The sequence below is a fragment of the Sminthopsis crassicaudata genome, chromosome X, assembly GCF_048593235.1.
Source record: "Sminthopsis crassicaudata isolate SCR6 chromosome X, ASM4859323v1, whole genome shotgun sequence".
Lineage (NCBI taxonomy): Eukaryota > Metazoa > Chordata > Mammalia > Dasyuromorphia > Dasyuridae > Sminthopsis > Sminthopsis crassicaudata.
In genome coordinates this window covers 20,103,083-20,123,728 of record NC_133623.1, presented here as the reverse complement: position 1 = coordinate 20,123,728, position 20,646 = coordinate 20,103,083, and the positions used below count along the sequence as shown (strand labels likewise).

At 34.6% G+C, this 20,646-nt stretch overlaps 1 protein-coding gene across 2 annotated transcripts in view; it reads left to right on the top strand.

The window, feature by feature from the left end:
- The window catches only part of KLHL4 (kelch like family member 4), a 189,131-nt gene that overhangs the window by 64,348 nt on the left and 104,137 nt on the right, over window positions 1-20,646 (top strand). The gene's annotated exons all lie outside the window — the stretch shown is intronic.

Below are 20,646 nucleotides of genomic sequence, written 5' to 3'. Positions count from 1 at the left end.
CCACTATTCTATATAACAGGTAGTTGTCCAGGTAGTTGTCAAAGTAATTTTCCTTTTAAGTACATGTCTGACCAAGTGATTTCCCTGTTCAAACAACTCTAGTGGCTTATTGCCTACAGGATTAAATATAAACGTCTCTCTTTAACTTTGAAAGGCCTATTTAATCTGGACCCCAACCTCTGGGCATTACTCCCTCCATCAGGAGCTTCCATCAACCAAACCAGCCTTTTCTCTGTTCATCACATACAACAATCCATCCCTTACATCTGTCAGTTCCTGGGACCAACTCCTTCATTACCTCCTTCAGACAGTGCCATTCATCCTTAAAGATACAACTCAAGCACATTCCTGAAGTCATTGCTATCTCCCTTAAACTTCTGCTTCCCTTCTTCCTCAACTGTTTTGTGTTTGATTCAGTTTGTTTAGAGAGATCTCAAGGTAGAGAGATATATTTTCTTATTTCTCAGAATGTGATCTTATATTGGCAGTTAGGTTTTTTAAAAAATTCTTTGTATTTGAACTCACAATGCCTGGCATATACTATATGTTTAAAACAATTTTTTTTTCCTTTTCAATGCTTGCATTATCCCCAGGTAAAATGTGAGGTTTTGGGGAGAAGGGTTTTTATTTTAATTCTTTATATATGTAATCTCAGTGCCTGACACACAGTAGATGTTAATACATATTGGGTTTCTTTCTTTCAGGTATTTGCTTACATCCAGACAGAATGAGAGCTTATATTGAGACCAGATTTTTAAAAAAAGAATTCTTTGTATTTATATTCTCAGTGTCTTACACATAGTAGGTACTTAATACATATTTGATTCCTTCCTTTTAATGCTTGCATAATCCCCCACTAGAATGTGAAGTTTTGGGAAGAAGTGTTTTAAAAAATTCTTTTATATGTATTCCCAGTGCCTGACACACAGTAGGTATTTAATATATATATAATTTGCTTCCTTCTTCTTTCAGGTATTTGCCTTTCATACAGTTAGAATGTAAACTTAGTGAAAATAGATTTTGAATTTTTTTTACATTTTTCTTAGTGCCTTGCAGATAGTAGGTGTTTAATACATGTTTGATTCCTTGCTTCTTTCCAATACTTGAATTATCCCAGTTATAATGTAAGGTATTTGAGAGCAGGCTTTTTTTTTTTTTAATGCTCTGTATATGTATTCCGAGGGCCTAACACACAGTAGGTGTTTAATACATATTTATTTGCTTCTTTCATTCAGGTATTAGCCTCACATCAACTCAGAATGCAGGCTTATGGAGAATAGATTTTTTAAAAATTCTTTGTATTTATATTCTTAGTGTCTTGCACATAGTAGGTGCTTAATATGTATTTTATTCCTTCCTTCCTTTAATACTTGCATTATCCCCAGTTAGAATGTGACGTTTTTAGGAGTTTTTTTTTGTTTGTTTTTTTGTTTTTTTATTTTAATTCTTCCTATATATATCTATGTCTATATCTATCTATCTATCTATTTTTTCTTAATGAGTGAGACATAGTAGGTGCTTTCTTTTACATATTTACCTTATATACAGTCAGAATTCGAGCTTATTGAGAGTAGGTATTTTACATTTTTTGCACTTATATTCTTAGGGCTTTGCACATAGTAGGTGCTTAATACATATTTTATTCCTTCCTTCCTTTACTATTTGCATTATCCCCACTTAGAATGTGACGTTTTGGGGAGTTTTGTTGTTTTTGTTTTAATTCTTTATGTATATATATATATATGTATATATATATATATATACATATATATATATACATATATATATATACTTAGTGAGTGAGACATAGTAGGTGCTTAATACATATTTGTTTCTTTCTTTTAGATATTTAACTTATATATAGTCAGAATTCAAGCTTATTGAAGTAGGAATTTTAAAGTTTTTTCATTTATATTCTTAGTGCTTTGCACATAGTAGGTGCTTAATACATATTTTATTCCTTCCGTCCTTTAATACTTGCATTATCCCCAGTTAGAATGTGACGTTTTGGGGAGTTTTTTTTTGTTGTTGTTGTTTTTTAATTTTAATTCTTTATCTATCTATCTATCTATCTATCTATCTATCTATATTCTTAGTGAGTGAGACATAGTAGGTGCTTAATATATATTTGTTTCTTTCTTTTAGATATTTACCTTATATATAGTCAGAATTCAAGCTTATTGAAGTAGGTATTTTAAATTTTTTTCATTTAAATTCTTAGTGCTTTGCACATAGTAGGTGCTTAATACATATTTGATTCCTTACTTCCTTTAATACTTGCATTATCTCCAGTTAGAATGTGAGGTACATGGGAGTAATTTTTTTTAATTCTTTCTATATAAACATATATATGTATATATATATATTCTTAGTGTGTGAGACATAGTAGGTGCCTAATAATACATATTTGTTTCCTTCCTTCTTTTAGGTATTTACCTTATATAAAGTCAGAATTCGAGCTTATTGAGAGTAGGTATTTTACATTTTTTGTATTTATATTCTTAGTGCTTTGTATATAGTAGGTGCTTAATAAATATTTGATTCCTTCCTTCCTTTCAATACTTGCATTACCCCAGTTAGAATGTGAGGTTTTAGGGAGTAGGGTTTTTTTAATTCTTTGTACATGTATTCCCAGTGCCTGACACACAGTAGGTGTTTAATACATATTTATTATCTTCCTTCTTTCAGGTATTTGTCTTACAATCAGCCAGAATGGACTCTATTGAGAGTAGGTTTTTAAATTTTTTGTACTTATATGCTTAGTGGCTTGCACATAGTAGGTGCTTAATACATATTTGCTTCCTTCCTTCTTTTAGGTATTTACCTTATATACAGTCAGAATTGTCTTACAATCAGCCAGAATGGACTCTATTGAGAGTAGGTATTTTAAATTTTTTGGATTTATATTCTTAGTGCTTTGCACATAGTAGGTGCTTAATACATATTTTATTCCTTCCTTCCTTTACTACTTGCATTATCCCCAGTTAGAATGTGACGTTTTGGGGAGTTTTTTTGTTGTTGTAGTTTTTTAATTTTAATTCTTCCTCTATCTATCTATCTATCTATCTATCTATCTATCTATCTATCTATCTATCTATATTCTTAGTGAGTGAGACATAGTAGGTGCTTAATACATATTTGTTTCTTTCTTTTAGATATTTACCTTATATATAGTCAGAATTCAAGCTTATTGAAGTAGGTATTTTAAATTTTTTTCATTTGTATTCTTAGTGCTTTGCACATAGTAGGTGCTTAATACATATTTGATTCCTTCCTTCCTTTAATACTTGCATTATCCCCAGTTAGAATGTGAGGTTTGTGGGAAATTTTTTGCATTTATATTCTTAGTGCTTTGCACATAATAGGTGCTTAATACATATTTTATTCCTTCCTTCCTTTAATACTTGCATTATCCCCAGTTAGAATGTGACATTTTGGGGAGTTTTTTTTTTTGTTGTTGTTTTTTATTTTTACTTCTTCCTATATCTATCTATCTATTTATCCATCTATCTATCTATCTATATTCTTAGTGAGACATAGTAGGTGCTTAATACATATTTGTTTCTTTCTTTTAGATATTTAACTTATATATAGTCAGAATTCAAGCTTATTGAAGTAGGAATTTTAAAGTTTTTTCATTTATATTCTTAGTGCTTTGCACATAGTAGTTGCTTAATACATATTTTATTCCTTCCGTCCTTTAATACTTGCATTATCCCCAGTTAGAATGTGACGTTTTGGGGAGTTTTTTTTGTTGTTGTTGTTGTTTTTTAATTTTAATTCTTTATCTATCTATCTATCTATCTATCTATCTATCTATCTATCTATATTCTTAGTGAGTGAGACATAGTAGGTGCTTAATACATATTTGTTTCTTTCTTTTAGATATTTACCTTATATATAGTCAGAATTCAAGCTTATTGAAGTAGGTATTTTACATTTTTTTCATTTAAATTCTTAGTGCTTTGCACATAGTAGGTGCTTAATACATATTTGATTCCTTACTTCCTTTAATACTTGCATTATCTCCAGTTAGAATGTGAGGTACATGGGAGTAATTTTTTTTAATTCTTTCTATATAAACATATATATATGTATATATATATATATATTCTTAGTGTGTGAGACATAGTAGGTGCCTAATAATACATATTTATTTCCTTCCTTCTTTTAGGTATTTACCTTATATAAAGTCAGAATTCGAGCTTATTGAGAGTAGGTATTTTACATTTTTTGTATTTATATTCTTAGTGCTTTGTATATAGTAGGTGCTTAATAAATATTTGATTCCTTCCTTCCTTTCAATACTTGCATTACCCCAGTTAGAATGTGAGGTTTTAGGGAGTAGGGTTTTTTTAATTCTTTGTACATGTATTCCCAGTGCCTGACACACAGTAGGTGTTTAATACATATTTATTATCTTCCTTCTTTCAGGTATTTGTCTTACAATCAGCCAGAATGGACTCTATTGAGAGTAGGTTTTTAAATTTTTTGTACTTATATGCTTAGTGGCTTGCACATAGTAGGTGCTTAATACATATTTGCTTCCTTCCTTCTTTTAGGTATTTACCTTATATACAGTCAGAATTAGAGCTTATTGAGAGTAGGTATTTTAAATTTTTTGGATTTATATTCTTAGTGCTTTGCACATAGTAGGTGCTTAATACATATTTTATTCCTTCCTTCCTTTAATACTTGCATTATCCCCAGTTAGAATGTGAGGTTTGTGGGAAATTTTTTGCATTTATATTCTTAGTGCTTTGCACATAATAGGTGCTTAATACATATTTTAGTCCTTCCTTCCTTTAATACTTGCATTATCCCCAGTTAGAATGTGACATTTTGGGGAGTTTTTTTTTTGTTGTTTTTTATTTTTAATTCTTCCTATATCTATCTATCTATCTATCTATTTATCCATCTATCTATCTATCTATCTATATTCTTAGTGAGACATAGTAGGTGCTTAATACATATTTGTTTCTTTCTTTTAGATATTTACCTTATATATAGTCAGAATTCAAGCTTTTTGAAGTAGGTATTTTAAATTTTTTTTCATTTAAATTCTTAGTGCATTGCACATAGTAGGTGCTTAATACATATTTGATTCCTTACTTCCTTTAATACTTGCATTATCCCCAGTTAGAATGTGAGGTTTGTGGGAGTAGTTTTTTTTTTTAATTCTTTCTATATATATTCTTAATGTGTGAGACATAGTAGGTGCCTAATAATACATATTTGTTTCCTTCCTTCTTTTAGGTATTTACCTTATATAAAAGTCAGAATTCGAGCTTATTGAGAGTAGGCCTTTTACATTTTTTTGTATTTATATTCTTAGTGCTTTGTATATAGTAGGTGCTTAATAAATATTTGATTCCTTCCTTCCTTTCAATACTTGCATTACCCCAGTTAGAATGTGAGGTTTTAGGGAGTAGGGTTTTTTTAAATTCTTTGTACATGTATTCCCAGTGCCTGACACACAGTAGGTGTTTAATACATATTTATTTCCTTCCTTCTTTCAGGTATTTGTCTTACAATCAGCCAGAATGGACTCTATTGAGAGTAGGTTTTTAAATTTTTTGTACTTATATGCTTAGTGGCTTGCACATAGTAGGTGCTTAATACATATTTGCTTCCTTCCTTCTTTTAGGTATTTACCTTATATACAGTCAGAATTCGAGCTTATTGAGAGTGGGTATTTTAAATTTTTTGGATTTATATTCTTAGTGCTTTGTATATAGTAGGTGCTTAATAAATATTTGATTCCTTCCTTCCTTTCAATACTTGCATTACCCCAATTAGAATGTGAGGTTTTAGGGAGTAGGTTTTTTAAAAATTCTTTGTACATGTATTCCCAGTGTCTGACACACAGTAGGTGTTTAATACATATTTATTTTCTTCCTTCTTTCAGGTATTTGTCTTACACCCAGCCAGAATGGTATTCTATTGAGAGTAGGTTTTTTAATTTTCTGTACTTATATTCTTAGTGCCTTTCACATAGTAGGTGCTTAATAAATATTTGATTCCTTCCTTCCTTTCAATACTTGTATTATCCCAGTTAGAATGAAAGGTTTTTTTAAAAATAGCTTTTTAAAAAAGTTTTTTATATATGTATTCCCAGTGTCTTATATTTACTAGGTATTTAATACATATTTGATTCCTTCATTTTTTCAGGTATTTGCCTTACACCCAGTCAGAATGCAAGCTTATTGAGAGTAGATTTTTAAAAATTCTTTGTATTTATATTCTTAGTGTCTTGCATATAGTAGGTGCTTAATACATATTTGATTCCTTCCTTCCTTTTAATACTTGCATTATCCCCAGTCTGAATGTGAGTTTTTGGGAGTAGGTTTGTTATTTAATTCTTTGCATATCTATTTTTAGTGCCTGACACATAGTAAGTGCTTAATACATATTTTTCTCCTTCCTTCTTTTAGGGATTTGTTTTATACACAGTCACAATGGGAGATTATTGAAAGTAGGTTTTAAAAATACTTTCTATTTATATTCTTAGTGCCTTCCACATAGTAGGTACTTAACAAATATTTGATTCTTTCTGTTGAGGTGTGATAATTGAAGGTAAGTGTTCCCTTCCCAACAAAGGGGACATAGTTTACATCAGGGCCTCCCCCAAAGATTAAAGGGGACACAATTTACATCACTCCCTTCCTTTCATACTTGCATTACCCCCTGTTTGAATGTGAGGTTTTTGGGAGTAGGTTTGTTTGTTTGTTTGTTTTTTTAACTCTTTGTGTATGTATTCTTAGTGCCTCACACATAGTAGGTGTTTACTACATATTTGTTTCCTTCCTTCTTTCAGGTGTTTGCCTCAAACCCAGTCAGAATGTAAACTTATTGAGAATAGGTTTGTTCAACTTTTTGTACTTATATTCTTAGTGCCATGCACACAGTAGGTGCTTAATAAATAGTTGATTCCTTTCTTTCTTTCAAGTACTTGCTTTACTTCTAGTCAGAATGTGAACTTAATGAGTTTTTTTTTTTTAATTCTTTTTATCTGTATTCCTAATACTTGGCATGTAGTAGGTGCTTGATATCTATTTGTTTCCTTTCTTTATCCACATAGTAGCACATAGTAGGTGCTTAAAACATATTTCTTTCCTTCCTTCTTTCACGTATTTGCTTTATCTCCTCTCAGAATGTGAGTTTAATGTTAGGTTTTTTTTTTTTTTTTTTTTTTTTTTCAATTCTTTGTATTTGAACTCCCAATGCCTGGCATATAGTAGGTGTTTCAATACATTTTTTGATTTCTTCCTTTAAATACTTGCAGTATCCCCAGTTACAATGTGAGCTTTCAGGGAGTAGGTTTTTTAAAAAAAATTTTGTGTATGTATTCCCAGTGCTTGAAATATAGGTGTTTATTACATATTTGTTTCCGTCTTTCTTTCAAGTATTTGCCTTATACCCAGTCAGAATGCAAGCTTAGTGAAATTAGGTTTTAAAAATTCTTTTGTATTTATATTATTAGTGCCTTGCACATAGTAGGTGCTTAATAAATATTTGATTCTTTCCTATCTTTTAATACTTCCATTATCCCCTGATAGAATGTGAGGTTTTGTGGAGTAGTTTTTTTTTTTTTTTAAATTCTTTGTATTTGCCTTATACACAGTCAGAATGTGAGCTTATTGAGAGTAGGTATATTACATTTTTCTATTTATATTCTTAGTGTTTTGAACATAGTAGGTGCTTAATAGATATTTGATTCCTTTTTTTCTTTCAATTATTTGCTTCATCTCCAGTTAGAATTTGAATTTATTGAGAATTTTATTTCATTTCTTTTTATTTGTATTCCTAATACTTAACATGTAGTAGGTGCTTAATATGTATTTGTTTCCTTTATCCTTGTTCAGAATATGAGCTTACAAGGAGTTAGTGGGGTTTTTAAAAATTTTTTGTATTTATATTCCCAGTGCCTGGCACATATTAGGTGCTTACAACATATTTCTTTCCTTTCTTCTTTCAGATATTTGCTTTATCTGCTCTCAGAATTTGAGTTTAATGGGAGTTAGGTTTTTTTTGTTGTTTTGTTTTTTTTGAATGCTTTGTGTTTGAACTCCCAATGCCTGACATAGTAGGTGTTTAGTACAAATTTGAATTCTTCCTTATTTCAATACTTGCATTATCCCGTTATTATGTGAGGTTTTGGGGAGTAGGTTGTTTTTTTTAATTGTTTGTATATGTATTCCCAGTGCCTCACACATAGTAGGTGTTTACTGCATATTTGTTTCTTTCCTTCTTTTAGGTGTTTTCCTCATACCTTGTCAGAATGTGAACTTGAGAGTAGATTTGCTTAATTTTTTGTACTTATATTCTTAGTAGGTACTTAATAAATATATGTGAGTCCTTTCTTCCTTTTAATATTTGCATTATCCCCAGCTAGAATGAGGTTTTTTTAAAAAATAGCTTTTTAAAAAAAGTTTTTTATATATGTATTTCCAATGCCTGACACACAGTGGTGCTTAATACATATTTGTTTCCTTCCTTCTTTTAGGGATTTGCCTTATACACAGTCACAATGGGAGATAATTGAGAGTAGGTTTTAAAATTTCTTTCCAATTTATATTCTTAGTGCCTTGCACATAGGAGGTGCTTAATAACTATTTGATTGTTTCCATTAAGGTTGGACAATTGAGGGTAAGAGATCCCTTCCCAACAAAGGGGACACAGTTTACATCAGGGCACCCCCCCCACAAAAATTAAAGAGGACACAATTTGCATCCTTTCATACTTGCATAATCCCCAGTTTGAGTGTGAGCTTTTTGGGAGTAGGTTTGTTTTTTAATTCTTTGTATATGTATTCCTGGTGCCTGACACATAGTAGATTTTTACTACATATTTATTTCCTTCCTTCTTCCAGTGTTTGCCTCATACCCAGTCAGAATGTTAAGTTTTTGAGAGTAGGTTTGTTTAATTTTTTGCACTTATTTTCTTAATGCTTTGCACATAGTAGGTACTTAATAAATATTTGATTCCTCTTTTCTTTTCAATACTTGCAGTATCCCCAGTTAGAATGTGCAGTTTTGGAGAATAGGTTTTTTAAAAAATTCTTTGTATATGTATTCCTAGTGCGTGATACACAGTAGGTGTTGAATACAGATTTGTTTCCTTCCTTCTTTCAGGTATTTGCCTTATACCCAGTCAGAATGCGAGTTTATTGAGAGTAGGTTTGTTTAATTTTTTTTGTATTTATGTTCTTAGGGCTGTGCACATAGAAGTTGCTTAATAAATATTTGGTTCCTTTCTTTCTTTGAAATACTTGCTTTACCTCCAGTCAGAATTTGAACTTAATGAGAATTTATTTTTCTTTGTATCTGTATTCCTAATACTTGGAATGTAGTAGGTGCTTATTATGTATTTATTTCTTTCCTTCATCCCTGGTCAGAATGTGAGCTTACAAGGTGTTAATGTTGTTGTTGGTTTTTTTTTTTTTTTTTAATTTTTGTATTTATATTCCTAGTGACTGGCACATAGTAGTTGCTTAATACATATTTATTTCTTTTCTTCTTTCAGATATTTGCTTTATTTCCCCTCAGAATGTGAGCTTAAAGGTAGTTAGTTTTTTAAAAATTCTTTGTATTTGAACTCCAAATGCCTAACATGTAGTAGCTATTTAATACATATCTGATTTCTTCCTTCTTTCAATACTTGCATTTTCCCCAATTAGAATGTGAGGTTTTGGGGAGTAGGGTTTTTTTTTTTTAATTCTTTGTATATGTATTGTTATGCCACAGTTCTTTTTTATTGTCCTGACTCAGTTTCCCTAATTATCATGACTCTGTCCTGCCTAGGTTTCCAGGCTTCTCAGTCCAGCAAAACCTCCCCTCCCTCTTTATCAGAATACTTGATAAGAATAAATGATCTTATGTTTTAGAATATCAGAAAGCTTCTCCCCATTCCAAGCTATTAGAATATCAGATACTGTCTTATCAAGATGCCACTTCCCTAGTCTGGGGTGCCTCCCCCTGAATATGTCATCCTATCTCTGGTGGCTCCCCCCACCCTATCAGAGTCCCATCCAGTTTTCAGCACCCTGACTCTGCCCTTGCCTCAGTCTACCCCCTGCATCTGAGCCATTTGTATATATGTCATTGAGAACTCTCATTGTTTGTTGGATTCTTGGAGATGATAGTCTCATTCAGCCCTGGGACCAAACCATGGATCCATGTGATTCCAGTATATCTCTCTATTTAATAAACTATTAAATACTCTCTAATCTCTATCTTGCTCAGTTTCTTTGGCATTACAGTATTCTCAATGCCTGACATATAGTGTTTACTCCATATTTGTTTCCTTCCTTCTTTCAGGAATGGTCAGAATGCAAACTTATTGAGATTAGGTTTTTAAAATTCTTTTTATATATTCTTAGTGCCTTGCATGAAGTAGGTGTTTAATACATATTTGATTCCTTCTGTTGAGGTTCCAGAATTGAGAGTAAGAAATCCCCTTACAGCAATGGAATCCCTTTGGCCAGTGGCAAACCCCAATAAATAACATCTAAGAGGTTTGTGGCAAAGAATGGGTTTATTTATGCTAAGCAAGCAGTATGTTGAGAAGACAGCTTTCTGAGCGGGCAAACTCCTGTTTCAGAATGTAGCAAAGATGGGGCACTGAGAAGAAAATATCTTCATCATTGGCTAAGTCCAGAGGGGCATTTAGCAAAGCTTCGAGATTCAGAGGCATCATTTCTTAGCCTTCTGAGGTCTGGGGCTTCTCTGACCTTTGGCCTGAGGGGGGGCAATCTCAGAATGAATCTGAGAGACTGATTTTCAATTCAATTTGATCCAAAATGGAATGAGATTACTTATCTTGGGAGTTGTCTGGGAAAGGTGTGCCCCTCCCAAAGGCCAGGAGGGTTTGAGACTCAGGAGTAGCCTTCCCCCAAAAAAGGGACACAGTTTACATCAGGGCCCCCCAAAGATTATAGGGGACACAATTTATATTACTTCCTTACTTTCAATACCTGCATCATCCTCAGAAGGTGAGATTCTTGGGAGTAGGTGTATTTCTTTAATTTTTCATTATATATATTCCCAGTGCTTGACATATAGTAGGTGTTTAATATGTATTTGTTTCCTTCTTTTTTTTAGGTATTTGCCTTATACTCAGTCAGAATGGGAGCTTATTGAAAGGAGGTTTTTAAAATTCTTTTTATCTGTATTCCTAATCCTTGGCATATAATATGTGCTTAATACATATTTCTTTCCTTCCTTTCAAGCACTTGTTTTATCCCCTGTCAGAATATGAGCTTACTGTGAGGTTTTTTTAAAAAAAATTCTTCATATTTATATTCCTAATGCTTGGCATGTAGTATGTGCTTAATAAGTATTTCTTTCATTCCTTCCTTTCAAGTACTTGCTTTATCTCCAGTAAGAATGTGAGATTATGAGGGTTTTAAACAATTTTTTGTTTTCACATTCTTAATGCCTGGTACATAATAGGTGCTTAATACATGTCTGTTTCCTTCCTTTTTTCCCACGTATTTGCTTTATCCTTAGTCAGAATTTGAGCCTGCTGGGAGTAGGATTTTTTTTTTTTTTTATACTTTGTATCTGTTGGGCACAAGTGCCTGTCACATAATATATACTTAATATTAGTTGACTGATAAACTGAGTTAATATGAAAGGAAAACTCTGTAGTGAAAAGCAACACTATCTTTGTGGCATGGACTGGAATATCTTTATGGAATGGAGTTCTGATCTGATAATCTTTTAGTTTTGATCCTGGCTAAGTCATTTCATTTGATGTGCCTCTATGACATTTAACCTCCAACGGGCCTGTGGATTAGATTGTTGGGGAGACAACTTTAATTTTACAGATCTAAAACTGAAATTTACCATTTCCTTCAATTATTTAAAAATATGATTCTGTGAAGCAGCTCTCAGATTTCATCGGTCAGCCAAAGAGGCCAAGAACACACACACAAAAGGACCCCTGCTCTAAGACTGACCTGCTTAGTCCACCTTGCTATGAAATCATTGAGCCTTCTCTTTTTAGAAATAAATGGAAACTTGAACCTCAGGACCTGAGAGACGTGTGTGTGTGTGTGTGTGTGTGTGTGTGTGTGTGTGTGTGTGTGAGAGAGAGAGAGAGAGAGAGAGAGAGAGAGAGAGAGAGAGAGAGAGAGAGAGAGAGAGAGAGAGAGAGAGAGAGAGAGATCTTTTCTATCAGTATAAGTAGCTGAAATCTAGTCAGATAAGAAGATCAGTTTACTGGGCTCAGTCCAGACTGTGATGCCACAAATAGAGCTGTACTCACTCACTCTGGCATGGTATGTGTCTCCACAGTAACAGCACAGACTAAAAACTATCACATGGATCCTTGTTTATAAAATAGGTTTATAAAATAGGGAGACTCACCAATGATTCTCATAGGGAAGGTTTTGAGTACGTCGGGGCTTGGGCTTGCTTTGTTTCACCCCTTGGCTGTGCAAGTACCAGTATTGATTCTCTACTTACATTCTAGTTCCCTCTTGTATGTATCTAACTGGCTGCAAGACTAAATCATCACTGAAGGAAAGTAATCTATGATGAGCACTCCAACTAGTTTTGACTAAATTTCCTAGGCAGGAATTTTAACTTGCTAAATTAAAACATATAATAAGTAACTTCTGTTAAGAGTCAGTAATCGTAGTATACAACTGAGTATACAAAGGAGTAAATTAAAGGGTCCCTGCCTACAGGAAGCTTTTTCTCTGAAGATCAGTAGCAATATATATATATGTGTGTGTGTGTGTGTGTGTGTGTGTGTGTGTGTGTGTGTGTGTGTGTGTGTGTCTATGTACATGCATATTTATGTATAATGTATACATATGTATATATACACACACAATAAATACTAGTGAATTTGAGAAGGGTACAGTTGGGGAGATTAGGAAAGGTTTCGCATGCTTGAGCAGTTTTGAGGGGGAAAGGAATTCGGAGAAGCAAGGGTGAGGTGAGGGTGCTTTCCAGGCTTGGAGGAAAACTGGTACTAAGGAATGGAGAATGGGGGATGGAATCACCTATATGAGAGTCGCCAATAGGGCCAGTTTGACTAGTTTGGCTGGAATGTAGGGTGTAAGAAAGATAATGTAAAAATAAGTCTGGAAAGTAGATTGGGCCTGAGTTGTGAAGGGCTTTAAAAGCTAAGCAAAGAACAAGGGAGCCATTGGAACTGAGTACAGAAATTACATGAAATTACGCGCTAGGAAAGTTGGTTTGGTGGCTGTGTGAGTGATGGGTTGGACATGGGCTTGGAGAATGCAGGTTGAGTGGTGATGAGGGCTTGAACTAGGCTGTTGGCTGTGTGCTTGGAGAAAGGGGCATGGATGGGAGATTATCATGGAGGCAATCTGAGCTTCAATGTGATTCCCTTATTTTAATGTTGCCTCAAGCCAGTTTTTTCTATAGATTATACTGTCAACTTTTATAGTTTTCAGGTTCTTTTTTTCTTTGTTAAACAAATACTGCTACAGAGATGAAACCTGCTTCTTTAGCTCATTTGCTCCCTAACATAAAATGTCCTCTCCTATCTTCCCTGACCATCCAAATCCTGCTCACTCTTCGAAGGCCAGATCAAACTGAACTTTCTTTGTGAAATCCCTCATCACAGTCAAACTGATAGCTATCCCCACCTCCTTGGAGTTAACAGCATTTCTTTTCTATGTATTTTACAAAAGTATATTGACTTTTTCTTTTGATTTTATTTCTTCAACTAGATCCTAAGATCTTTGAAGCAGGAACCTTGTCCCATACTTCTTTGTATCTTCCACAGTGATGCATATATAGAAGGTACTCAATGAATTAAGTCTGTAGAATGAATGACAAGCAATGATCTGAGTATCTAGAGTGAACACCAATATCACTGTACTTTCTGGACAATAGTTTATGCACACATACAAACTTATATCAGTCTTGCTATAACTTCTCAAGAATTACACCCCAAATTGTATGTGTCCCTTCATTACCAAAAATTCAGTGATTGGCAATTTCCTCCAGCAAAAAGTCCAAGCTCTTCAATCTGGCCACATTCAAGGTCTTTTCTTCTCTGGCTTCAGCCTCCATTTTCTACCTTGATTAGAAACCTGGATCTCCGATAGGAAATGCAATACCTGTCAAAATTCAAACATGCTTTCATTTTGAGCAGTTACAATAAAGAGAAAGTTCTTCTATAAAATGATTAGCCTGTAAGATATAAATATAAACCGAAGCATACAACTCATGAATTTGCCAATTATTCTTCCTTGCTGTGACCATCAGCAGGATTCTAGTCTTTAGCCATGACTTCTATGAAGGAGCACATAGGGCTAAATAGTATAGCTAGTTGCACGAGGTTGTCTTTGGGACCTCTTTATATCCTCAGATTAGGAAAAGTGTAGTAGTCAATCTTTGAAAAAGAGAAATTCACTCAGAATAATCAGCACTTGCCACACTGATAGCTATGTAGAGTCAAAGCAATTTTTACAACTGCCTGTAGTGTTGGGGAGAAACCATAAGGGAATACTGTTATAAAATTGGTCTTTTCTGAGAATATAAATAATAAATGTTTACCTTTCACAAGAAATCTTTGCATTGGACTAGAATCAAATAGTAAAAGGTGAAGCTGAGAATGAATAAAGCTCTACTATAAAGAAAACTAGGTGAAATGCTAAGTTTTTCTCATATTCTTAAACTGTGCAATATTCCCTCTGATCTAAATCAGATCAACAAATCAATTAATTATCCTTTACATTGTGGTCAAATATTGCTTCACACTGTTAAAATTACTTTATTATCATATTACCAAGCCTTATGAAACTGAGAAATGTTCAAATTTTCTAGCAACTTAGTAAATGATCTTGAAATTGAGGTCTTTAAGATTTCGACCAGTAAAAATATAGTATAAGTTTGGAGTCAAAATCTTGACTTTGTATTGACAGTATCACAAATATGACCCTAGACAATCCATTTTGATTCTCTGGGTCTTACTTTCCCATTGTAATGCCGGAGAAACTGAGGCAAGATAGCAATTAGAGAGTTTTTAATATTTTATTAATTGGAAAGTTTAATTGACTGGACAGGACTCTTGTCTCAAAGTATCCAGCGAAGAATGGGGGAATGACAAACCCTTTTATAGCTTTCAAACAAAGAAAAGAAGAGCGGGAAAAGTTCTTAGAGAACCTTTTGGTTCTGTCAGGATAGGGAGAGCAATAAAATCTTACTGAAAACCAGAGTCAGGATGTTTGAATAAACAGAAGTAAGGATGTCAATTGAAGTATCCCAGAAGGTTTTATCTCTCAGAATATTTTAGAGGGACAGTGTTAAAAATTCTTTGAAGGCAGAGGGAGCTAGGAGCCAGGATGTCTGATCTGCTTCTCATCTCCCATTGACAATTTATAACCTTAGAGCAAATGGTCCTCAGTCTTAATGAACCAGGGGGGTTTTACAACTTAAGGGGACTGAGGCAGAACAGTTAAGGAAACTGAGATAGAACAATTCAGGGAAACTCAGTCAGGACAATAAGGGAAACTAGTGCAGGGAAACTAAGGTACAACAGCTCAAGGAGACTGTGGCATAACACCACCTCTATAAAATGAGACTTGACACAAAGATGGCCTATAAGACGTCTTCTGGCTCCAAGACATCTTTGATATACTATATTAAAACGTCAGAACTAGAAAAAAACCTTAGAGATTACTTAGTCCAACTTTATCATTTGAACGATGAAGAAATTGAGGTCCAGATTAAGTGGCTTGCCAAAAGTCACACCAACAAAAACCAAGATGGAATTTACCCCTAAGTTTTCAGACTCCAAATATATGGCACTCAAAAGAGTACCATGATATATTTCAATTAAGTAACACTCTCTGGTGAGTCCTGGAATAAGAACACAGGCCTAGGATACCTCAGTCAATACTTTGCAAGATTTCTAGCCATCCCCAAGACAAGTATGAGACACATAACAAAAACATAACCTTCATAATGGGAAGCAATGCAAATATGGACAAGTCTCTGACATAGGGACTGATGAGAGGTATCTGTGTCAAGGAAAGAAGATAAATGGATCTAATGAGGTTACACAAACTTCTTACAATTCTCTAAGAGTCAAGAGAAGAATATAGGATAAATAACCCACCAAGAATGGGTAGCATGACAAAACTAAGAATGGGGAAAAAAAGATAAGAACTAGGGTTACTTAATTAAATGGAATGAATTGTTCACCCAGATGGGATTTCACATCAACTGAGAGGGACTATGTGCTCTACCAAATTATCTAATGACCACCTCTGAGGTATGGATGAAGATTTCTCTAGTATTTCTTTGGAATTTATTTAGCTCTCAAATTTTCATTTATAACCAGAACTTATCTTCAGTTTAGGACACTGAAACAGTCTGCCAAAGTAATCATTGGTCATATCTCTCCAAAGAATTGGAAATAACTATAAAAGTACAGAAAACATTCTGAATACAGTGTATGGGATAAAGAAAATTTACACTTTTCTTTGAAATGGGGGGGGGTTAAAATCTTTTAAATGAGTTAACATTTTAATACAAGGCGATTCCAATACACTTGTGATGGAAAGTGCCATCTGCATCCAGAGAGAGAACTATGGAGATTAAATGTGGATCAAAGCATTGTATTTTCCACCTTTTTGTTGTTTTTCTTTCTCATATTTTCTTTTTTTCCCTTCTGATCTGATTTTTTTGCACAGCATGATAAATATGGACACATGTTTAGAAGAATTGCACATGTTTAATCTATATCGGATTGCTTGTGGTCTTGGGGAGAGGAGAAGGAGGGATAAAAATTTGGAATACACGGTTTTGCAAAGGTGAATGTTGAAAACTATCTTTGCATGCATTTGGAAAAATAAAATACTATTAGTACAGGAATAGTTAGTTGCAGAGATGGAAGCTAGACTTGGGATTTCATTGATATAGCCAACATTTCAATTAGTTTGAATAAGTGCTCACATTATTTGAATTTGTACTACACATCTCTACTGAATTGGAACCAATGACCATATTTTACATAATTTTAACTTCAAATAGTTTGAATTTGAATCCAAGTGTGAAGAAACTCCTTCTATCACTTTCTGTTTGCTCTTACCCTGCATGTTTTATGGACTTAAGAGAGTTACCTAAAATACAGAGAAGTTCACTGACTGGCTCAGTGTCACATAGCCAGGATGGGTTGGAGGTAAAACTCGCCCTAGGTTTTCCTGGCTTCAAATCTAGTCCTATATCTGCTAAACCAAGTTGTCTCTTTTGGGGATGGAAGTATGGGTAGGAAGGTAAATTTTAGATACAAAAAGAAAAAAGGAAGCCCTCACTTGATTAAATAAAATTTCTCCAAAACTATTACAATGGTTACTTTCAATATATACTTCCTTATCAATCAACCAAAAAGCATTTATTAAACACCTACTTACTACATATCAGGCATTTAACTGGGTGGTGGGTATACAAAGATAAAAATGGAACTATGCTCATCCTGAAAGAGAGTTTCATATTCTCTAGGGGAAAACAAATATACTACATATACACATATAAGCAAACACATGCAAAAGAAAATACAAGGTAATGGTGATGATATCTAGATTTGGGGTACCCAAGTGAAATTGAGGTCTAGTGGCAGGTTCAGGGTTCAGGGAGTCAAATGGAGCTCCCTCAGGATTCAGTGCAAGGATAGGGAGTTAAATGAGGTCTAGTTGTAACTCAAGAGTCAACTGTAAAGGAATTTAAAGACCTGAAAACCTAGATTGATAAAAGAGGTTTATTATGGGGTTTGGAAGTAAAGTTAAAGTCTAGTTAGTAAAAGGTGTTAGGTAAAGAGAAGAGGACACTGGAAATATTATTCCAGTGGGCAGAGACCCTTGGCATGCTAGGTATAAGGCTGGCATGTTTGGAACCTTTGCAAAGAGAGAACTCCAACTTGGCTTTTAGAATGAGAGATTGAGCTAAAGGGGCCCGTGGGGAGAGCCCCAAGTTGGTTCAGATCCCATGGGGGCTGGGAGAGCCCCAAGCTGGCTCAGATCTGGTGGGAGCTGGGATAAGCCCGGATCTCCTACTTGAATTCAAAGGGGTGCTTTTGACCAGGATTTGTGAATCAAAGGTCCTAGCTTTTTGAATTGGTAATGCATCAGCCAGGAGGGGCTGGGAATCAGAAAGGAATAAATCCATCTGAAAGGACTGGTTTCTTAAAGGGACCACAACCCCCTTCAATAGGAAGAAGAGCAGAAAGCGCTAAAGACAATAAGAGACAACTATGAAATGTTCTGTCTGTAAGTGTAATTTATAATACTTGGTGAGCTCGATCAGCCCAAATCTTCTTTTTCATTAAAATGAAATATCAAGGCAGAGAGATCATTTGAAAAGAAGCAAGGTACACTGGAAAGAGGGGGATCCTTTGAACCAGGATTATTTGCGTTCAAGTTCCACCTAATTAACCCTGGATGTTAAGTTCTTTAACGCTCCCAATATTCTAGGCACCCAAGACTGTTTAAGTTAAGGCCATCTGCAATGGGATGAAATGTCTCTATACCAATGAAACCATAGGTCCAGACTTCTCTCCTTCCAAAATAAAAAGGGGGGACCTCACATATTTATATGCCTTATCTCAATCTATGGAGCCCAAAGCTTTATTCTACATCATACAATGTTGGTAATAAATATAAGCCCATAAATATATGGCCTTGATAACAAAAGCTACGTTTCTTTTTCATTCTGCTAAATAATGAGAAGATATCAGACCATAGGGTTCACTATCTTATCACTTAGGAACCTAAGAGATCATTTTATGTTTCTGTAACACAACCGTAGCAGGTTATCCTTCTGCAGTTGCACAGAGGATTCAGTCATATAAACAGAAGAACCAGAGGTAAAAAAAAAAAAAAAAAAATCTGTTCCAGTGCTTTTAGTACCAAGGTCATTTGTTTTAATTTTTCTTTATTGTCTCATCACCTTAGGTCTGTGCAGCATTTGAGTTTCTTTGTTTGTTGAACAAGGCAATTGGATCAAGTGGCTTGCCCAGGGTGACCCAGTTAAGTGACAAGTGTCAGAGGGCACATTTGAACTTCGGTCTTCCCAATTCCAGGACTGATCTCTAACCACTGAGGTCACTTAGCTGGTCTACATCTGACAGTTTTCAAAAAGCTTTTATATTCTTCTTCTCCCCAAACTACATTCTGTCTGCAGGCAGCTAGTTGGCACAGTGGATAGAGCTCTGGGCCTGGAGCCAGGTAGACCCAAATTCAAATGTGACTTCACGTACTTCCTGGCTATGTGACCCCAGGCCACGTCACTTTACCTTTGTTCCTCAGTTTTCTGGTCTATAAAATGGGGATAATAATAGCATTTACCTCTCGAGGTTGTTGAGAGGATCAAATGAGATAATAATTATAAAGCATGTAACAAAGGACTTTACACATAGTAAATGCTACATAAATGTTAGCAGTTATTATTATGATCCTCACAATGATTGCATGAGGCTCAGAAGCGAAGATTGTATCTATCCTGCAAAAGATCCTGCCATTGTCTTGCAAAGAAAATAGCTTTTGTGCCTAAAAGGGACACACCTTGCACCCAGGGTAGCTTGGAATGGCCAAACTTGTACCATCTATCTGTACTTGATGGGCAATTTTAGTGGAGTAATTTAATAATATACTTTGACTCTATCTAGACATCCAAAGGCCACTGGACAGTAGTGCATCCTGAATGTAATTAATTTCTCAGTGGAAAATGTATGGCATTAGTCATGCTTCGTTATGTTCATTTGGGATAGCTATCTCCAATTCACATTCATTTCTATTCCCACTCTCCTGGAAATTGGATAAATATATTCAACAAACTGCACAGCTCCTGGTTGCCAAGAAATAACGGCCAATTATTATAACAAAATGCAAGCAAAATGTACAAATATAATATTTTGTCTTCTCAAAGTACTTCTACAACTATTCTTTCATTTTCTAAAATAATTTCTGACTCTGAGAGTCTGTTGGCTTTTGATTGCTCAGCTCAGCAGCTCATGGAGCAAGGAAGCCTGTCCCTTGATCCCTTCACATTCTCTGGCTACCTTTTCCGTTTGCAGGACACTTTTTCCTAATGCAGTCACCATTTTTCTACAAGCTAGTGTCCCTCAGCTGGCTAGATTTACTGCAGCAATGGGCTCCAACAGGACCAGGCTGTACTCAGTCAGGGCAAGGTAGGGCAGAGAGAGATCGGCTTTCTTCTGCAAGTGGGAGCCAGCTTCATCTCCTGCTCATTGGTGGGTGGTACCATGTCCAACCAGATGGCTTGGCCAGTACTTTATCACAGAAGCAGAGCATTGAATTGTGGGTGGGTGAGGAAGAATCTGTATCATTTCCTTGGAAGCCTACACATTACAGGCCAGGTAAAGGACTCATTTGTTCAATCCCAGCCAAATTTCAGGCATAATTAGTCCAAAGCAGCTCTCTGCTTTTGAGCTCCATAATTAGCTAAGGAAGAAGCAATCAAATTGAACAAGACATTCTTTGATATTGATATTCTTGGATTCACTCCAGGAAAGAAATGTCTGGCATTCCTTGACAATGAGAAATGGAGAGTCTCCTCTATTGTACCCCACCCTCTGCAGAGGCAATAAAGGCATTTCCACAAATTCACACAAAAGTGCTGAGAAGTATATTTTTGAAGT